The sequence below is a fragment of the Leucoraja erinacea genome, chromosome 4, assembly GCF_028641065.1.
Source record: "Leucoraja erinacea ecotype New England chromosome 4, Leri_hhj_1, whole genome shotgun sequence".
Classification (NCBI taxonomy): domain Eukaryota; kingdom Metazoa; phylum Chordata; class Chondrichthyes; order Rajiformes; family Rajidae; genus Leucoraja; species Leucoraja erinaceus.
Window position 1 is genome coordinate 36,450,312 of NC_073380.1, and position 16,614 is coordinate 36,466,925.

General features: G+C 40.9%; 1 protein-coding gene across 12 annotated transcripts in view; it reads right to left on the minus strand.

Moving 5' to 3' along the window:
• The window catches only part of LOC129696276 (protein FAM110B-like), a 137,663-nt gene that overhangs the window by 51,924 nt on the left and 69,125 nt on the right, over positions 1-16,614 (minus strand). For 7 of the 12 annotated variants that reach the window (XR_008723299.1, XM_055634028.1, XM_055634035.1 and 4 more), the window contains one exon: positions 5,651-5,714. The exons of 1 other annotated variant lie outside the window; for it this stretch is intronic. The gene's annotated coding sequence lies outside the window, so the exon portion shown is untranslated. Of the gene's footprint in view, positions 1-1,391; positions 1,531-5,650; positions 5,715-16,614 lie in introns of all 12 variants that reach the window. 4 more of the 12 variants (XM_055634033.1, XM_055634038.1, XM_055634039.1 and 1 more) reach the window with 2 other exon arrangements.

Sequence of the window (16,614 nt, forward strand, 5' to 3'; positions counted from 1 at the left end):
CCGGTGACTGCACTGACCTGCAGCCATCGCCGACTTGAAGACAGTGCAAAGCCCCCGCGCCGGTGCAATGAGCGGGGAGCTGGAGAGGGGAGGGATGGGGTCACACACATGGCCGGGGAGCAGAGGGGTGTAGGTGGGGTGAAACTGAAGGGAGCGACAATCTGCTGCTGCCTACACTGTATCGTGTCTACCGTGGGAACTTTTAACTCAGCGGGCAGACAGCAGCATATTGTCAATTATTAACCCTCCCGCGCAATATACCCTCACCTCTTTTATGGATGGGGATTTAGTTCCCCTTTCTTCGAGGACCGACCGGAGGTTCCGCTGTCACCTCTGCAGGCCGCCCTCGGTGAACGTCCTGTCTCCCTGTCCCTGGAATAGTAGGGGGCGATCAAACAGCACAATACCCCCCTCCAACTCCAGAGGAATCCGCTCCCCGATGGGCCGCTATGGCGACAAGTGGCAGTTCGCCCACAGCCCGAGCTGCGCGACCCAAGAACAAGACGTTATTCTTGCACACCATCAGCTTCTGCCCATACGGGGAGCGTGTTCTTCTGGAGTTGGAACGGGGCGGGGCTGGAGTTGCTGATCTGGGATCTCCGTGCTTGCAGTGGGCCTGGGGGGTCGGTGTTCCGTTGGTCCTGACGTCTCCGGTGACTGCACTATGCTGCTAGCATCGCGACGTGAAGACAGTACAAAGCCCCCGCGCCGGTGCAATGAGCGGGGAGCTGGAGAGGGGAGGGAAGGGGTCACACACATGGCCGGGAAGCAGAGGGGTGTAGGTGGGGTGAAACTGAAGGGAGCGACAATCTACTGCTGCCTGCACGCTGAGTTAAAAAGTTACCACGCAAGACTCACGATACACTGTGTATCGTGAGTCTACCGTGGGAACCTTTTAACGCAGCTGGCAGGTAGCAGCATATTGTCAATTATTAACCCTCCCGCGCAATATACCCTCATCTTCTCTTTTATGAATGGGGATTTAGTTCCCCTTTCTTCGAGGACCGACCGGAGGTTCCGCTGTCACCTCTGCGGGCCGCCCTCGGTGAACGTTTTCAAGGACCTTTCTTCAAGGACCGAAAAAATGTCGCTATTTGGAGGTTTTCGTTATTTGGATCGTCGGATAAAAGGTTGTGCACCTGTACTTGAATATCTGATATGACACGCGTTATATTCAGAACGTACAGAACATCATATTCCACTTGGGCAGAGTACAATCTCGTGGTATGAATATTAATTTCCCTAATTTCTAGTAAACACCCCACCCACCCTAGTTGTCTTGCTAGTTTTACAATTTCTATCTTTATTATCACCTCTTTCATAACCAACAATGGACCACGTGTGCTCCTCTATTCTTGAGTCATCAGTGCTGGCTCTGATTTGTTCTGTACCTTCTCATACCTCGACTTTCCCTCTCCCCGACACTCAGTCTGAAGAAGGGTCGCGACCCGAAATGTCGCCTATTTCCTTCGCTCCATAGATGCTGCTGCACCCGCTGAGTTTCTCCGGCACTTTTGTCTACCTTATATTCTGTCAAATTAAGAATTATATTCCTTGAAAATGCATCAATTACGTAATTTCATTAACAGAGAGAATGACAACATGACATGTTTACTTCGATGAGAATTTAGTGGAAATATATAATTTAATTGTGGACTTAGTTACTTGTGCATGCCACCTGCCTAACTGTGCTCTGCTGCTAACTATCTCTTCCTGAACCATCTCACTTCATCTTAGCTCCATTCCTGCAAGCAAGAGGAGATCAAATTTAAAACAGTGCGCTAAAAATGGAACGCTACATATGGAATTTTTAACATCAACCTATTAACTGGGAGTTCCTCAATGCTTAAAGTACCTACTCTTCAGTTCAGTTTGAATGTCATCTCAAGATTATACTGCGTTTGTAGGGCTCCAAATACCTCTTGGAAAATTGAGGAAGGATAGAGATCCATCAGACTTGCATTCTGTTAATTTTATTGGGAGAAACTACTTTCTCGCAATTATGCTCCAAGTGTTTGACATTTTAAACAAGTATTGAAGGATATATTCCAATAACCTGCAATTCCGAAGATATTACTTAACATACTAATTTATGAAATTTCTCTTTTCACATAATTGCTAGAAACACAATAGTGCCAAGTGACATTATCCATATTTTTATTCCAATATACTGCACCTTAGATGTTTTACACTGAAAGGTCAACATTGGACAAAAAGCACCATAAATAGCATTAACCAGGAAACAGACATACATGGACTAGTAATCGATCACGTCATAAAACAAGGTGCAATAGATGACACATTTAGTTAATCACCTGAAGTATCCAAGGACAGTCATCTGCGAACTTGTCTAACACATTTGGCAAATTTGGTCACAGTCAGTCGCACATTAAAATTCTATGAATGCACCAGCTTCCCTTACAGATATCTTAATTAGCCTCAAAGCAAAAGAGAATAGTTTTTAGCAATTTTCAAGTCTACTCAAGCTTACTGATCATTAAAATATCACTGCAAATTTTCCAATGCCTCGCCCATACGTGGAAATTTGTGGTGGAATGCTGCTTCTTTGTAATTTCCCCAGAAATTGGACGTTTGTGCGTTGACTCTCACAACTTTAGATCATCAATACCATGTCTAAGAATAGTAATTCAGTGTCATGTTATGGTGGTCATCACACCTTGGGCTTGCAGGTACTCTCCAGCTCTGCAGCCATCTGACAGAACACCCGGAGGTAAAAGGGCAGCCTGGCCCGAGAAAGACCAACATTCATGCCTGTTCTGAAATGTTCTATGGTTGGAACAGTTGGCATGGCAGCAGGCCCATTGAAGGATCTTAGAGACATGGTGTTCATGTCCACCTAAACATGCGACAATTGAAAAATAAACTGACTACCGCAAGGAAACAGTTGAAACTATGTTAATAAAATAATACAGATACTCTGACTTGCTTAAGGGTTATGTCGCATAAACCCAGATGCAAGTTTGATTTTTCGCAAGTCAGATTCACCTTAAAACTAAGTAGAAGCAAAGTACTGCAGATTTTAGTTAACACACAAAAGGACAAAGTGCTGGAGGTCAGGCATCATATCTGGAGAACATGGATAGGTGACATTTCGGGTCAGGACGTTTCTTCAGACTCATTCAGTCTACCGGGTTACTCCACCACTTTGCGTCATTACACCTTTAAACTTGGCGCTGATGCCACTGGTCGGCCCCAGTGAGTCCTTCTACACTAGCTGTCATACCATCCGGTTGATGTAGCTGTTGTTGTGGCTCACATTGTAGCCCCTGGCTGACAGCACTTTCTTCATGTCGCCGCCATCGGCAGGACGTGCTGGGTCACCATGGGGCTCCCTCCCCTCTCACCTGCTGCCACTTCTGCCTATCAGCCATCTCTTTGTCCGTGCCCAACATTCCTGCAGCCACCACCTCCTCCTCCTTTCAGGGAGTCACCGACATCTTCTACCCTGGAGTATGTCGGCCACTCCGGGAATAGGCCATGCTTTTATATCTGAAGCTGACAGGAAGCCTTCACCATTATCCTGTTGCAATAACACAGGCCGACCTGTTGTGAATTGTTTACGTAAGTAAGAGTTTATGTAGCTCGCCTATTACACAAGTCGGGAAGCATATGTATTCTAGTTCAAAACTTCAGATTGGAAAGCAAAGTGTTATTAACTATTGTAATATTGTAGAGCAGAATTTTAAAATGACTTTCAGAAGGTTTTCGACAAGGTCCCACATAAGAGATTAGTATACAAACTTAAAGCACACGGTATTGGGGGTTCAGTGTTGATGTGGATAGAGAACTGGCTGGCAAACAGGAAGCAAAGAGTAGGAGTAAACGGGTCCTTTTCAGAATGGCAGGCAGTGACTAGTGGGGTACCGCAAGGCTCAGTGCTGGGACCCCAGCTATTTACAATATTTATTAATGATTTGGACGAGGGAATTGAATGCAACATCTCCAGGTTTGCGGATGACAAAGCTGGGGGGCAGTGTTAGCTGTGGGGAGGATGCTAGGAGGCTGCAAGGTGACTTGGATAGGCTGGGTGAGTGGGCAAATGTTTGGCAGATGCAGTATAATGTGGATAAATGTGTGGTTATCCACTTTGGTGGCAAACACAGGAAAGCTGACTATTATCTAAATGGTGGCCGATTAGGAAAAGGGGAGATGCAACGAGACCTGGGTGTCATGGTACACCAGTCATTGAAAGTAGGCATGCAGGTGCAGCAGGCAGTGAAGAAACCGAATGGTATGTTAGCATTCATAGCAAAAGGATTTGAGTATAGGAGCAGGGAGGTTCTACTGCAGTTGTACAGGGTCTTGGTGAGACCACACCTGGAGTACTGCGTACAGTTTTGGTCTCCAAATCTGAGGAAGGACATTATTGCCATGGAGGGAGTGCAGAGAAGGTTCACCAGACTGATTCCTGGGATGTCAGGACTTTCTTATGAAGAAAGACTGGATAGACTCGGATTGGACTCGCTAGAATTTAGGAGATTGAGCGGGGATCTTATAGAAACTTACAAAATTCTTAAGGGATTGGACAGGCTAGATGCAGGAAGATTGTTCCCGATGTTGGGGAAGTCCAGGACAAGGGGTCACAGCTTAAGGATAGAGGGGAAATCCTTTAGAACCGAGATGAGAAAAACATTTTTCACGCAGAGAGTGGTGAATCTCTGGAACTCTCTGCCACAGAAGGTAGTTGAGGCCAGTTCATTGGCTATATTTAAGAGGGAGTTAGATGTGGCTAGAGGCATCAGGCGGTATGGAGAGAAGGCAGGTACGGGATACTGAGTTGGATGATCAGCCATGATCATAATGAATGGCGGTGCAGGGTCGAATAGCCTACTCCTGCACCTATTTTCTATGTTTCTATCATGTACCAAGATACCTCAAACAATGCTGAAGTAAATGGGTGATGATCTGCTCTGGTCCTGCTCATTTGGGGGGGTTACAACGCTGGCCCGAGTCCTTGCATCACGATTCTCTGTCCAATGGTGCACAAAGGCTTCAGTGTAGCATTTGACCATGTATGAAAAAAAGGCTATTTCATCCTAATTAACCCAATCAGTTCCAAATACATCTCAATGCAAAGCAGACAAATTTTCATGTCTGTAGAATAACTTTATTTTGAGAATTTGCAACAAATCTAAATACTGAATACTTTTTTCCACAAGCTCTGATTGTGGCACATCATGTTAACAATCACTTCCCTTGTATCAATTTTCATGCAAGCAATCAGCTTGCAAACAGGGCTCTCCAGTTACAAGGGCTGAAATTGAAAGGTTCTTGCGGAGGTTTGTGACCATTTGTGGCCCTCCCGAAACGAAGGCATGGCAGCAGCTTGTTTTTTTAACAACACTGTTCTGAAGTGCACTGAACTGCAATTGTTGACAGCACAAAGAAAAACGTAATAAACATTTAGGCAATAACCCAAGCATTATACATTGATGTCATCTCCCAACTAGTGCCAGTTGTAATTTTGGTATGTGCGTAGAAGAGAGTGGGAGGAAAATTACATGAGGAAATACTTACAATACCAGATCAAGAAGGGTGCGTCTATACATAGCTGGCAGATGGCACAAGATATCTACAGGGATAAAATAATGCTATTCAGAAGATATTGTCAACAAAAATACCAACTCACCACAGTAACAGACAGCTGGTGGGTAGAGGCACTTTATCTTGAATGTCTCACAGTTGAGGAGATCCTGTGAAAATCCAAAAACAAAATAATGAATACAACTATATCAAATTACTTTGTTTTTATTTGCATTTCAACTGCATATATGTTTTAACATATCCCTGTCACCACAACAGCTTTATTGAACAAAATTTAGTATTGACAAAGGGATCAGGCGAGAAAAGTGAAGAGCAAATGTATACGCAAGGACTCAGATCTTAGAAACATAGAAACATAGAAATTAGGTGCAGGAGTAGGCCATTCGGCCCTTCGAGCCAGCACCGCCATTCAATATGATCATGGCTGATCATCCAACTCAGTATCCCGTACCTGCCTTCTCTCCATACCCCCTGATCCCCTTAGCCACAAGGGCCACATCCAACTCCCTCTTAAATATAGCCAATGAACTGGCCTCAACTACCCTCTGTGGCAGAGAGTTCCAGAGATTCACCACTCTCTGCGTGAAAAAAGTTCTTCTCATCTCGGTTTTAAAGGATTTCCCCTTTATCCTTAAGCTGTGACCCCTAGTCCTGGACTTCCCTAACATCGGGAACAATCTTCCTGCATCTAGCCTGTCCAACCCCTTAAGAATTTTGTAAGTTTCTATAAGATCCCCTCTCAATCTTCTAAATTCTAGAGAGTATTAACCAAGTCTATCCAGTCTTTCTTCATAAGACAGTCCTGACATCCCAGAAATCAGTCTGGTGAACCGTCTCTGCACTCCCTCTATGGCAATAATGTCCTTCCTCAGATTTGGAGACCAAAACTGTACGCAATACTCCAGGTGTGGTCTCACCAAGACCCTGTACAACTGCAGTAGAACCTCTCTGCTCCTATACTCAAATCCTTTTGCAATGAAAGCTAACATACCATTCGCTTTCTTTACTGCCTGCTGCACCTGCATGCCTACCTTCAATGACTGGTGTACCATGACACCCAGGTCTCGCTGCATCTCCCCCTTTCCCAATCGGCCACCATTTAGATAATAGTCTGCTTTCCTGTTTTTGCCACCAAAATGGATAACCTCACATTTATCCACATTATACTGCATCTGCCAAACATTTGCCCACTCACCCAGCCTATCCAAGTCACCTTGCAGTCTCCTAGCATCCTCCTCACAGCTAACACTGCCCCCCAGCTTAGTGTCATCCGCAAACTTGGAGATATTGCCTTCAATTCCCTCATCCAGATCATTAATATATATTGTAAATAGCTGGGGTCCCAGTACTGAGCCTTGGGGTACCCCACTAGTCACTGCCTGCCATTGTGAAAAGGACCCGTTTACTCCTACTCTTTGCTTCCTGTTTGCCAGCCAGTTCTCTATCCACATCAATACTGAACCTTCAATGCCTTGTGCTTTAAGTTTGTATACTAATTTCTTATGGGGGACCTTGTCGAAAGCCTTCTGGAAGTCCAGATACACCACATCCACTGGTTCTCCCCTATCCACGCTACTAGTTACATCCTCGAAAAATTCTATAAGATTCGTCAGACATGATTTACCTTTCGTAAATCCATGCTGACTTTGTCCAATGATTTCACCACTTTCCAAATGTGCTGCTATCCCATCTTTAATAACTGACTCTAGCAGTTTCCCCACTACCGATGTTAGACTAACTGGTCTGTAATTCCCCATTTTCTCTCTCCCTCCCTTCTTAAAAAGTGGGGTTACGTTTGCTACCCGCCAATCTTCAGGAACTACTCCAGAATCTAAAGAGTTTTGAAAGATTATTACTAATGCATCCACTATTTCTGGAGCTACTTCCTTAAGTACTCTGGGATGCAGCCTATCTGGCCCTGGGGATTTATCGGCCTTTAATCCATTCAATTTACCCAACACCACTTCCCGGCTAACCTGGATTTCACTCAATTCCTCCAACTCCTTTGACCCGCGGTCCCCTGCTATTTCCGGCAAATTATTTATGTCTTCCTTAGTGAAGACGGAACCAAAGTAGTTATTCAATTGGTCCGCCATATCCTTGTTCCCCATGATCAACTCCCCTGTTTCTGACTGCAAGGGACCTACATTTGTTTTAACTAATCTCTTTCTTTTCACATATCTATAAAAACTTTTGCAGTCAGTTTTTATGTTCCCTGCCAGTTTTTCTTTCATAATCTATTTTTCCTTTCCTAATTAAGCCCTTTGTCCTCCTCTGCTGGTCTTTGAATTTCTCCCAGTCCTCCGGATAACAGCCCAGTCCCAATAATTACCAATTTAAAACGGATGTGTAATAGATCACAGCAATGCAGAAATCCAGGGGAAGGGGCATATGGCTGGAGATTGAGGTGGAAATTGAGGTCACGTGAGATTTAAAAACCAGGAGGAGTTTAAAATTAAGGCATTGTTTTGGTATTGGCCAACGTTCATTTGCTGGCTCAAGGAAGATGTGCGAGTAGGATTTGATGTGTTAAGAGTTGCTAAAAGCAGAGTTTTGGATGTACAAATTGATAGTAGGCACTGGTGGGAAACTGACTGGAAAGCACTTGTTTAGACCAGAGAAAATATGTGAAGTGCATGAGAATATGATCAGAGGTTGGCAGGCCAGGAAATTTATATATTGGTGGTAGAAGTAGGCAGATTTATTAATGGAGAGAAAATGGTGATCCAAGTTCAAATCATGGTCAAACATGGATCAAAAGATTATGATTGATTTGGTTTAACCTCAGACAGATGCTAGATGGAGGAATGGATACAGTGGCGGAGTGAAATTTCTGACACAAACCAAGACTGCAGGTTCCGTTGTCATTCCATTTCCATCCCTTCCCATTTCATTTGAGGGAATTTCTTCTTGTTGAGTATGAGATCAGGCTATTGGTATAACAAGTCAAGGCAGTAGTGGGCTAAGAGAGGCTGTGATGAGACAAAGCAGAGTATGGTCTAAAAACCTGGACAGCTACATGTTTTTGGATGATTTCGCAGATAAGCAGTACTTTGGGGGGGAGAAAATATAGATGTTTGGGGGGATTCAAAAAGACAACATAGGCCAACAAAATCAAAGAGTTCAGAGAGGTTGGGAAGGATTACTATGACAATACTTTGTGATATCTCATAGCAAAGCTTGAATGACTTTGGCAAGAGACTCTGGCAGGGCAGATAATTCTAAAATATCCAACAGTTGAAAGGATTTCAGGCCATGTACTGATGGACATTGGTGAGAAGAGAGGTTAGACTGGACGTAACAGAATAACAATGTAAAAAGGATGTTGGAAGTTGTTCAAGGCAGAAGGAGACAAGTCACATGGATGAAGATGAAATAATAAAGATTGATGGAGCAGAAATGACAGAGGGTACTCGGAACCAAGGCAGTCTGGAATCTACAAAGACAACTAAATGGACAATCTAAGCTAGAATATTAATCCTCATATTAATAATGATATATATGTGGATAGGCAAAAGGAAGATCATGATTTGTTGCAAGACAAAAAAAAGTGATCTTTGCATTATAGAATTATTCAGAGATACTGATCAATTCTACCAGAGATAAAGCATAATCTAATAATAATATTTCATCCAACCAGATAGGATGTGTGCCTGACAACAAATGGCAAAATCAGTTATCAAACAACATGAATCCAGGACATCAGCTTGCTTTGCACACTATTTCTACATTTAGCAAAGGCTACTTTACATTTAAAAATATATCAGCAAAAAATTGAATCAGCTTTTTCCATAGGGCTTTCTAATGTTGTATATCAGAGCAACTGCTCTTAAGATTAGACATTTTATGATTGCTATTTCATGTGGTGTACGTTTACTATGGAGTTTGAATTGTAATAAATCATGGCAATAATCAGTGATCATCTCTTACTGCTGAGTTCTCAGACACTTGGAGAGAAAAAAAAGAGGAAGGAAAAAATCTCTAAAATGCATTCATTTTTATAGATTATTTTTGGCTTGTGAGCAGGTATGGGTCATGAAAGAAAGGTTATGTACACTACAAATCAAAATGTGTTATATTTACTCTCCATTGATTATACGATAATAAATGCCTCCTAACCATTGAAAACAATCTCTCTAACTAGCAATGTTACAAAATGTTGAGATTTAAAAAATCAAGTCTTTAATTTATCCCATCAGATAAAGCATAAAAAGTTTAATTTGACACCTAATTCACTTTCATATCTTCAGTATAAAAAAGGTTATGGCCATTTTCATACTTAGAAATTGGCATCTTGTTCCCTATTGCTTTTTCATTGACTTAACACAAAAGCTGTGATCGAGAACATTTAAAAGCCCATAACTTTCTTAAAATTTAAGAGAACCGAAAGAAAATTTCAGTTATTGTAGATTGAAGCATTCTGAAACAAATATTAAACAATCTTACTTAGATGACTTGAAATTAAAGCATATAATTAGTTAGTTACAGAATTGCAGCTAATTACAAAATTCAATTACTAGATCTAAACATCTATCCATTTCTTAAGAAAAGATTAACATTTTTAAATAGCCTAAGTGTCCAAATAACATTCACACAAAAATTCAGAATATAACATAATTTTTAAATCTCATTGTGATGGGTTTATAGGCCAAATGGAAGGAATTTAATGTTTAATACCTGTAAATTAATGGCCATTTACATCAACTTGCCTGTGGGATTTTCTGGAAAGCGACCATTTGGAACGTTGAGGTCGCGGTGATTTTAGTCCCCATATCGGCAGCAAATACACTGCCGGTTCTTCGGGGGGGAAAAAAATCACCATTTCGCAACTTAAAATGTGAATTAAATGCATCTTAAGAAACACTTTTATACATAAAAATAAACTACTTTCTTTTACCTGTCCCCTGCATAAAATCCGGCCCCGTTGTCGGCATTGACGGCTTCAGAAGCTGATTTTAAAATCACTCCAGCGATTAACTTGTCGGGCGAATTTTTTAAAAACACACATAACAGCCGTCAGAATGATTCTTTAGCAAAAACTTGCACTCCAACAAATATAATCCAGGACCAGGTCGGAAAAAAAATGCGTTTTAAAGTGAAGCAAATTTGGGGACATTGGTAATTTATCAAGCACCACTGCATCTAAAAGCATCTTTAATGCATCACTGCACTACATTTGGGAATTTGTGTCTGGGCCAACCACAAATGCAGTTTCCATTTAATTCTAATAGAGTAGAATTTTATTCCATTTTGAAATATATTTTATATATTTTATAATCATGTTATTCTTTGTCCATAAATGTTTTAGTTCAAATATACTGCATCCTAATGGTCTGTGTATAAACACATCTTATTCACTCCCCTCATCGTCAACAATCTTAATTCCATGTGCTCCAAATATAGATTCATCGCCAGTTAATGAACCAGGGCTTGCAGTAAGTGGAAAGCTGGCCACACTTACCGCCCACCTAAAAATAGTACACAGCACCAATTCAGACTTCAGCCGAGTGTTTTGTTGCTGCGAAAGGTCATCCAGCTTCAAACCCTTTCTGGGGGTTATTTGTGGAAAAAAAGTCTAGTTCACAAAAATACTGTAAAATTAAAATCCTGATAGCCACTGAAGACACATGTACGATTAAGCTCAGTCATAGCAGAATGCTTATGACACTCAGATACAAACACTCAAGACTACATGAAAAAAAATCAAATAAACCTAAAAATCTAAAAAACCTTTGCACAATTTGCAACTCATGCTCTAACGTCAGAGCAGTTGGAAAACTAACCATATAACCATATAACAATTACAGCACGGAAACAGGCCATCTCGGCCCTACAAGTCCGTGCTGAACAATTTTTTTTCCCCCTTAGTCCCACCTGCCTGCACTCATACCATAACCCTCCATTCCCTTCTCATCCATATGCCTATCCAATTTATTTTCAAATGATACCAATGAACCTGCCTCCACCACTTCTATTGGAAGCTCATTCCACACCGCTACCACTCTGAGTAAAGAAGTTCCCCCTCATATTACCCCTAAACTTCTGTCCCCCAATTCTGAAGTCATGTCCTCTTGTTTGAATCTTCCCTATTCTCAAAGGGAAAAGCTTGTCCACATCAACTCTGTCTATCCCTCTCATCATTTTAAAGACCTCTATCAAGTCTGCTTAATTGCAAACACAAAAACATTAAAAACAAAACTGCTTAATTATTATTTATTAATTATCTTTAATTATGCCCCTCCACACTCCACTGTTCTATCCAAAGTCCCGTGACGTGCCATTTTACAATGTGAGACACTGCTGCCAAAAAAAAGTCTTCGGTTTAAGATGATGCTTGGGATCATAAAAAGTCAGTCAGGTTTCTCCAGGTGCTAAGGTTTCCTCCCACATTCCAAACACGTTTGTAGGTTAATTGGCTTCCGTCAATTGTCCCTATTATGTCGTATAGAACTCGTGCATGGGTAACCGTGGTTGGCATGGACTTGATGGGCCGAATGGCCTGGTTCTGCACTATATCTCTAAAATTAAAATAAACATCCTTAATGGAGATCAATAGAACCCTACTAAATAACATACATGGTTATCAGTTCGTTGTTTAAAAAACAAATTACATTTACTTTTATTCAAAGCCAATGTTGTTAGTCTACTCCTAACATCATAGCAATGCTCCAATTTCAGTCAAACAATTAAAACCTCTGCACTGTATAATAAACTTTGATTTTTGCCTGAGGCACGATGTCCAATCATCAATGATAAATGAGACATATTTTATTTGACTCACTGAAGCTAAGCAATGAGCTATTTAACATACCTAAAGGGGACTTAAGAATAAAGTTGGCCAAGTTGATTACACAAACTATACAGTCACTATATATGCTACTATATTTCTCCAACCACCCCAAAAACCCCACTCCTCATGTGCAAGATTCTAGGATGTAGTTTCATAGATACCAACAAGCACAGAGATGCAACCCCAAGTGAATGAGGCCTGACTGGGGCTAGTGTGCTCCTTAAATGTCAAAGACATACAAGTACCATAGACAACATACATTCAGCATTTCTGCAGGAAGCAGCACACTTTTAAAAAATTGGCTGGGATCTCAAATGTCTTGAGTTCAGGGCCATTCACTTGCTCATAAATATACCACTAGAAACATATCTGCACCACCCAGATGCAACATTAAACTAATCCCATCTATGTACACTTGGTCCCCATCCCTCCAATTCCTATTTGTTCATGTGTTTTCCATTCGGCTTTCCAAAATGCAAGACCGTACACTATCTGTATTAAACACCATCTTCCATTTCACCACCCTAATTTCCAACTAATCTACATTGTGTTGTATCCTTTGCTAACTTTCTTCAAAATCCACAACTCCAAAAATTTGGTTCACATAGACATAGAAACATAGAAAATCGGTGCAGGAGTAGGCCATTCGGCCCTTCGAGCCTGCACCGCCATTCAATATGATCATGGCTGATCATCCAACTCAGTATCCTGTACCTGCCTTCTCTCTATACCCCCTGATCACTTTAGCCACAAGGGCCACATCTAACTCACTCTTAAATATAGCCAATGAACTGGCCTCAACTACCTTCTGTGGCAGAGAAAAATCCAGAGATTCACCACTCACTGTGTGAAAAATGTTTTTCTCATCTCGGTCCTAAAGGATTTCCCCCTTATCCTTAAGCTGTGACCCCTTGTCCTGGACTTCCCCAACATCGGGAACAATTTTCCTGCATCTAGCCTGTCCAATCCCTTAAGAATTTTGTAAGTTTCTATAAGATCCCCCCTCAATCTCCTAAATTCTAGCGAGTACAATCCGAGTCTATCCAGTCTTTCTTCATAAGAAAGTCCTGACATCCCAGGAATCAGTCTGGTGAACCTTAAGCACCTGCACTTCCATTCAAACCATCAAAATACATTACTAAAATAGGTCCCAGCACAAATCCCTCCAGTCATAAAATCACCCCTCTACCATTACAATCTATTTTCTACAGCCAGGCCAATTGTAGACGTAATTTACCAACTTGCCTCTGATTCCAAGTGATTTAACCTTCTGGACTAATCTACCATGATAGACCATGTCAAATGCTTTACTAAACCATTGTAGAAAAACTATCCTACCTCATCAATTATCTTTGTCACTTCTTCAAAACAATTACATTTACGAATCAGGACACATCCTGTAAGGCTATTACAATGTTATTTTCCCCCCCAAATGCAAATAAATCTTGTTTTGAAAGAAAAGTGCAAAAACCTTACTGAATGAACTTTAAGCAAGCTTTTCGATGGCATACCAAGTACTATTACAGAACCATGTTTTTGACTCATTAATGCAAGTGATTTTAATGCAAGAAATGGGTCAGCCACACTGTTCATGGTGTAAGAGCATCGTCAATATGACTTTAGCTTAATTTCTGTCTTCAACTTCTCCACTGTCCAAATATCTCCCATGCTCGAGTATGTTGAATAATTCACTCTCTTCGATTTTCTAGGGTAGAAATTACAGAAGTTTCACAACTGCCAGAAGAAATTCCCCTCTCCCCATCTTCAGCACAAGAGGGAGACCTCCAGATGCTACATACTCCCAGGAAAAAAACATCAACGTCTACCTCTCTTAGAATCATGCATTTCAATTAGGTCACCTCACATTATTCTCATCTTCAAATAGTCCCAATCTACTCATTTCCTCAAAACACCTTTATCAAGATTCAATATGGTGAATGCGAACATCTTATAATGCAAGTATCTCTCTCCTCATTGAGACCCCAATATATGCAATATTCCAGGGATAATCGCAACAGCAACCTTTACATAGCAATACATCCAATTTTATACTTCACCTCGTTTGTGACAAACACTAACTAATTATTTTACTGTTTTATTAAACTTTTTATTAAACTATTTATTATAGTTATTCCACTGTAACTTTGGTTTGTGTAAAGGCACACGTAGCCCAAAGCCCTTAATAGAGCATGCAAAGCCCTAGTAAGTGACCTTTTGAAATCTCAAAACAGTATTATTTTTCTATTTTCCCTCAATGTTACCTGCAGAATTAAATGTATCAGTTAATGTTTTGCCCAAAAGTAACACTTATCTTCATTCCACTTAGACTCTCTGCATCCTTTTCACAATTTTATTTCCCAACTATCCTTATAGGATCAGGAAATCTTGCTACAATGCAAACAGCCCTTTTATTTAAGGCATAAATATAGAATTAAGGCCTCAGCATTCATCCTTGTGTAACCCCACTAAATAAGACTTGCCTATCTATAAATGATCTATTTGTTCCATCTCCTTTGCCTGTTTGTTTGCTAGTCTTCTTTCCATTTCAATGGATTACCAAAAAAAGGTATGAGCTCTTACCCTTACAAAGAAACCTTTACAGGTAATTTATACTTCTGGAAAGCAAAATAGCCCACATTTACAAGTTTCCTTTATTTACCTTGCTCTTTCCATCTGCAAAAGATCTCTAACAGATTTATTGAACATAATCTTTCCTTCATAAAATCTTAGTGATCCTGCATGATTATATCTTGATATTTGAAATATCTTAGAAACATAGAAAATAGGTGCAGGAGGAGGCCATTCGGCCCTTCGAGCCAGCACCGCCATTCATTGTGATCATGGCTGATCGTCCCCTATCAATAACCCGTGCTGCCTTCTCCCCATATCCCTCGACTCCACTAGCCCCTAGAGCTCTATGTAACTCTCTCTTAAATCCATCCAGTGACTCGGCCTCCTCTACCCTCTGTGGCAGAGAATTCCATAAATTCACAACTCTCTGGGTGAAAATGTTTCTCACCTCAGTCTTAAATGACCTCCCCTTTATTCGAAGATCATGAAATTATTTTCCACATAATGGATTAATTCTCCACGGGTCTGAAATCAACTCTTCAAATGTTTTTTTTTTTGTTTTTTAAACAAAATTAATACATCTAAAATAAAAAAAGTGCATGATATTACAACTTTTACCTTAACCAATATATAAATCCTAATTTTTATTCTGCTTCAAATTGTTACGGGTTTTTTTTTGGCATACTGTCAGCAATTTTCAGTCTGATTGGCTGGTAATGTTACTATATGATACAGCAAGTGCCTAATAGAGGGAAAAATATTCACAGCATAATGTTGTTTGGTTATGGTGGGCAATTCTCAAACTGGAGGCAAGTAAAAACATCTCACTAAAGCTGCAATCAAGTGAAGCTATAAATGATAATTTCACCATAATCATCTTCTGTGAGTATCATATTACTAGTGCTTGGCACTCCATGTCATTATACACATCTTTCAAAATGACCCGCTTTGAGAAACTTCACTGCTAGTTATCTCAGTTTTGCTGCCCACATTGAGAAAGTGTTCCTTTACTCTCCATCGCTGAAGTTCACATGCAGTGCATTAGGAAATTAACCTGCAATTTAAGAAGTTCCAGCATATCAATGTATTATTCAAAATAGATGATGAATACATAATGGGAGGAACAAATGACGATATACAGTCAAGGACACAAAGTGCGGGTGGTAACATCCCTGCAGAACATGAATAGGTGACATTTTATGTCGAGACCCTTCTTCAGACTGATCGCAAGCGAGGGGGCAAGGGGGGGCATTATATGTCGATACAGGCAAGGAAGGAGGGAGGGCAGGGGGGGTTTTGACAAGCTGATGGTTGGAACATAGGCCAGAGATGAGAACAATAAGTGTGTGGGCCTTCGCTCTTCTAACCTGTCTCACACCTATTTTATATCCAGGCCTTTGGTCCAACTATCTGTCTGTCAAAAATTTCCCCTCGCCTGTGTCGACCTGTTACCAGGCACGTGCCGTGAGTAATTATTCAGGGTGGGCAGTCAGTCCACTTTAAAAATAAAAAAAATTGTAAACCGCACATGCGCAGTTTGTTCTCCTCTCCGTAAGCTGTCAGTTGACTTTTATAAAGTAATTTGCCTTCAAAAGCCATATCTCTTAATAAAGTACCATATTTCCCGGCAATGAGGACGCACCTGCATCAAAGACACACCCCCATTTTGAGTTGCTAAATTTTGAAAA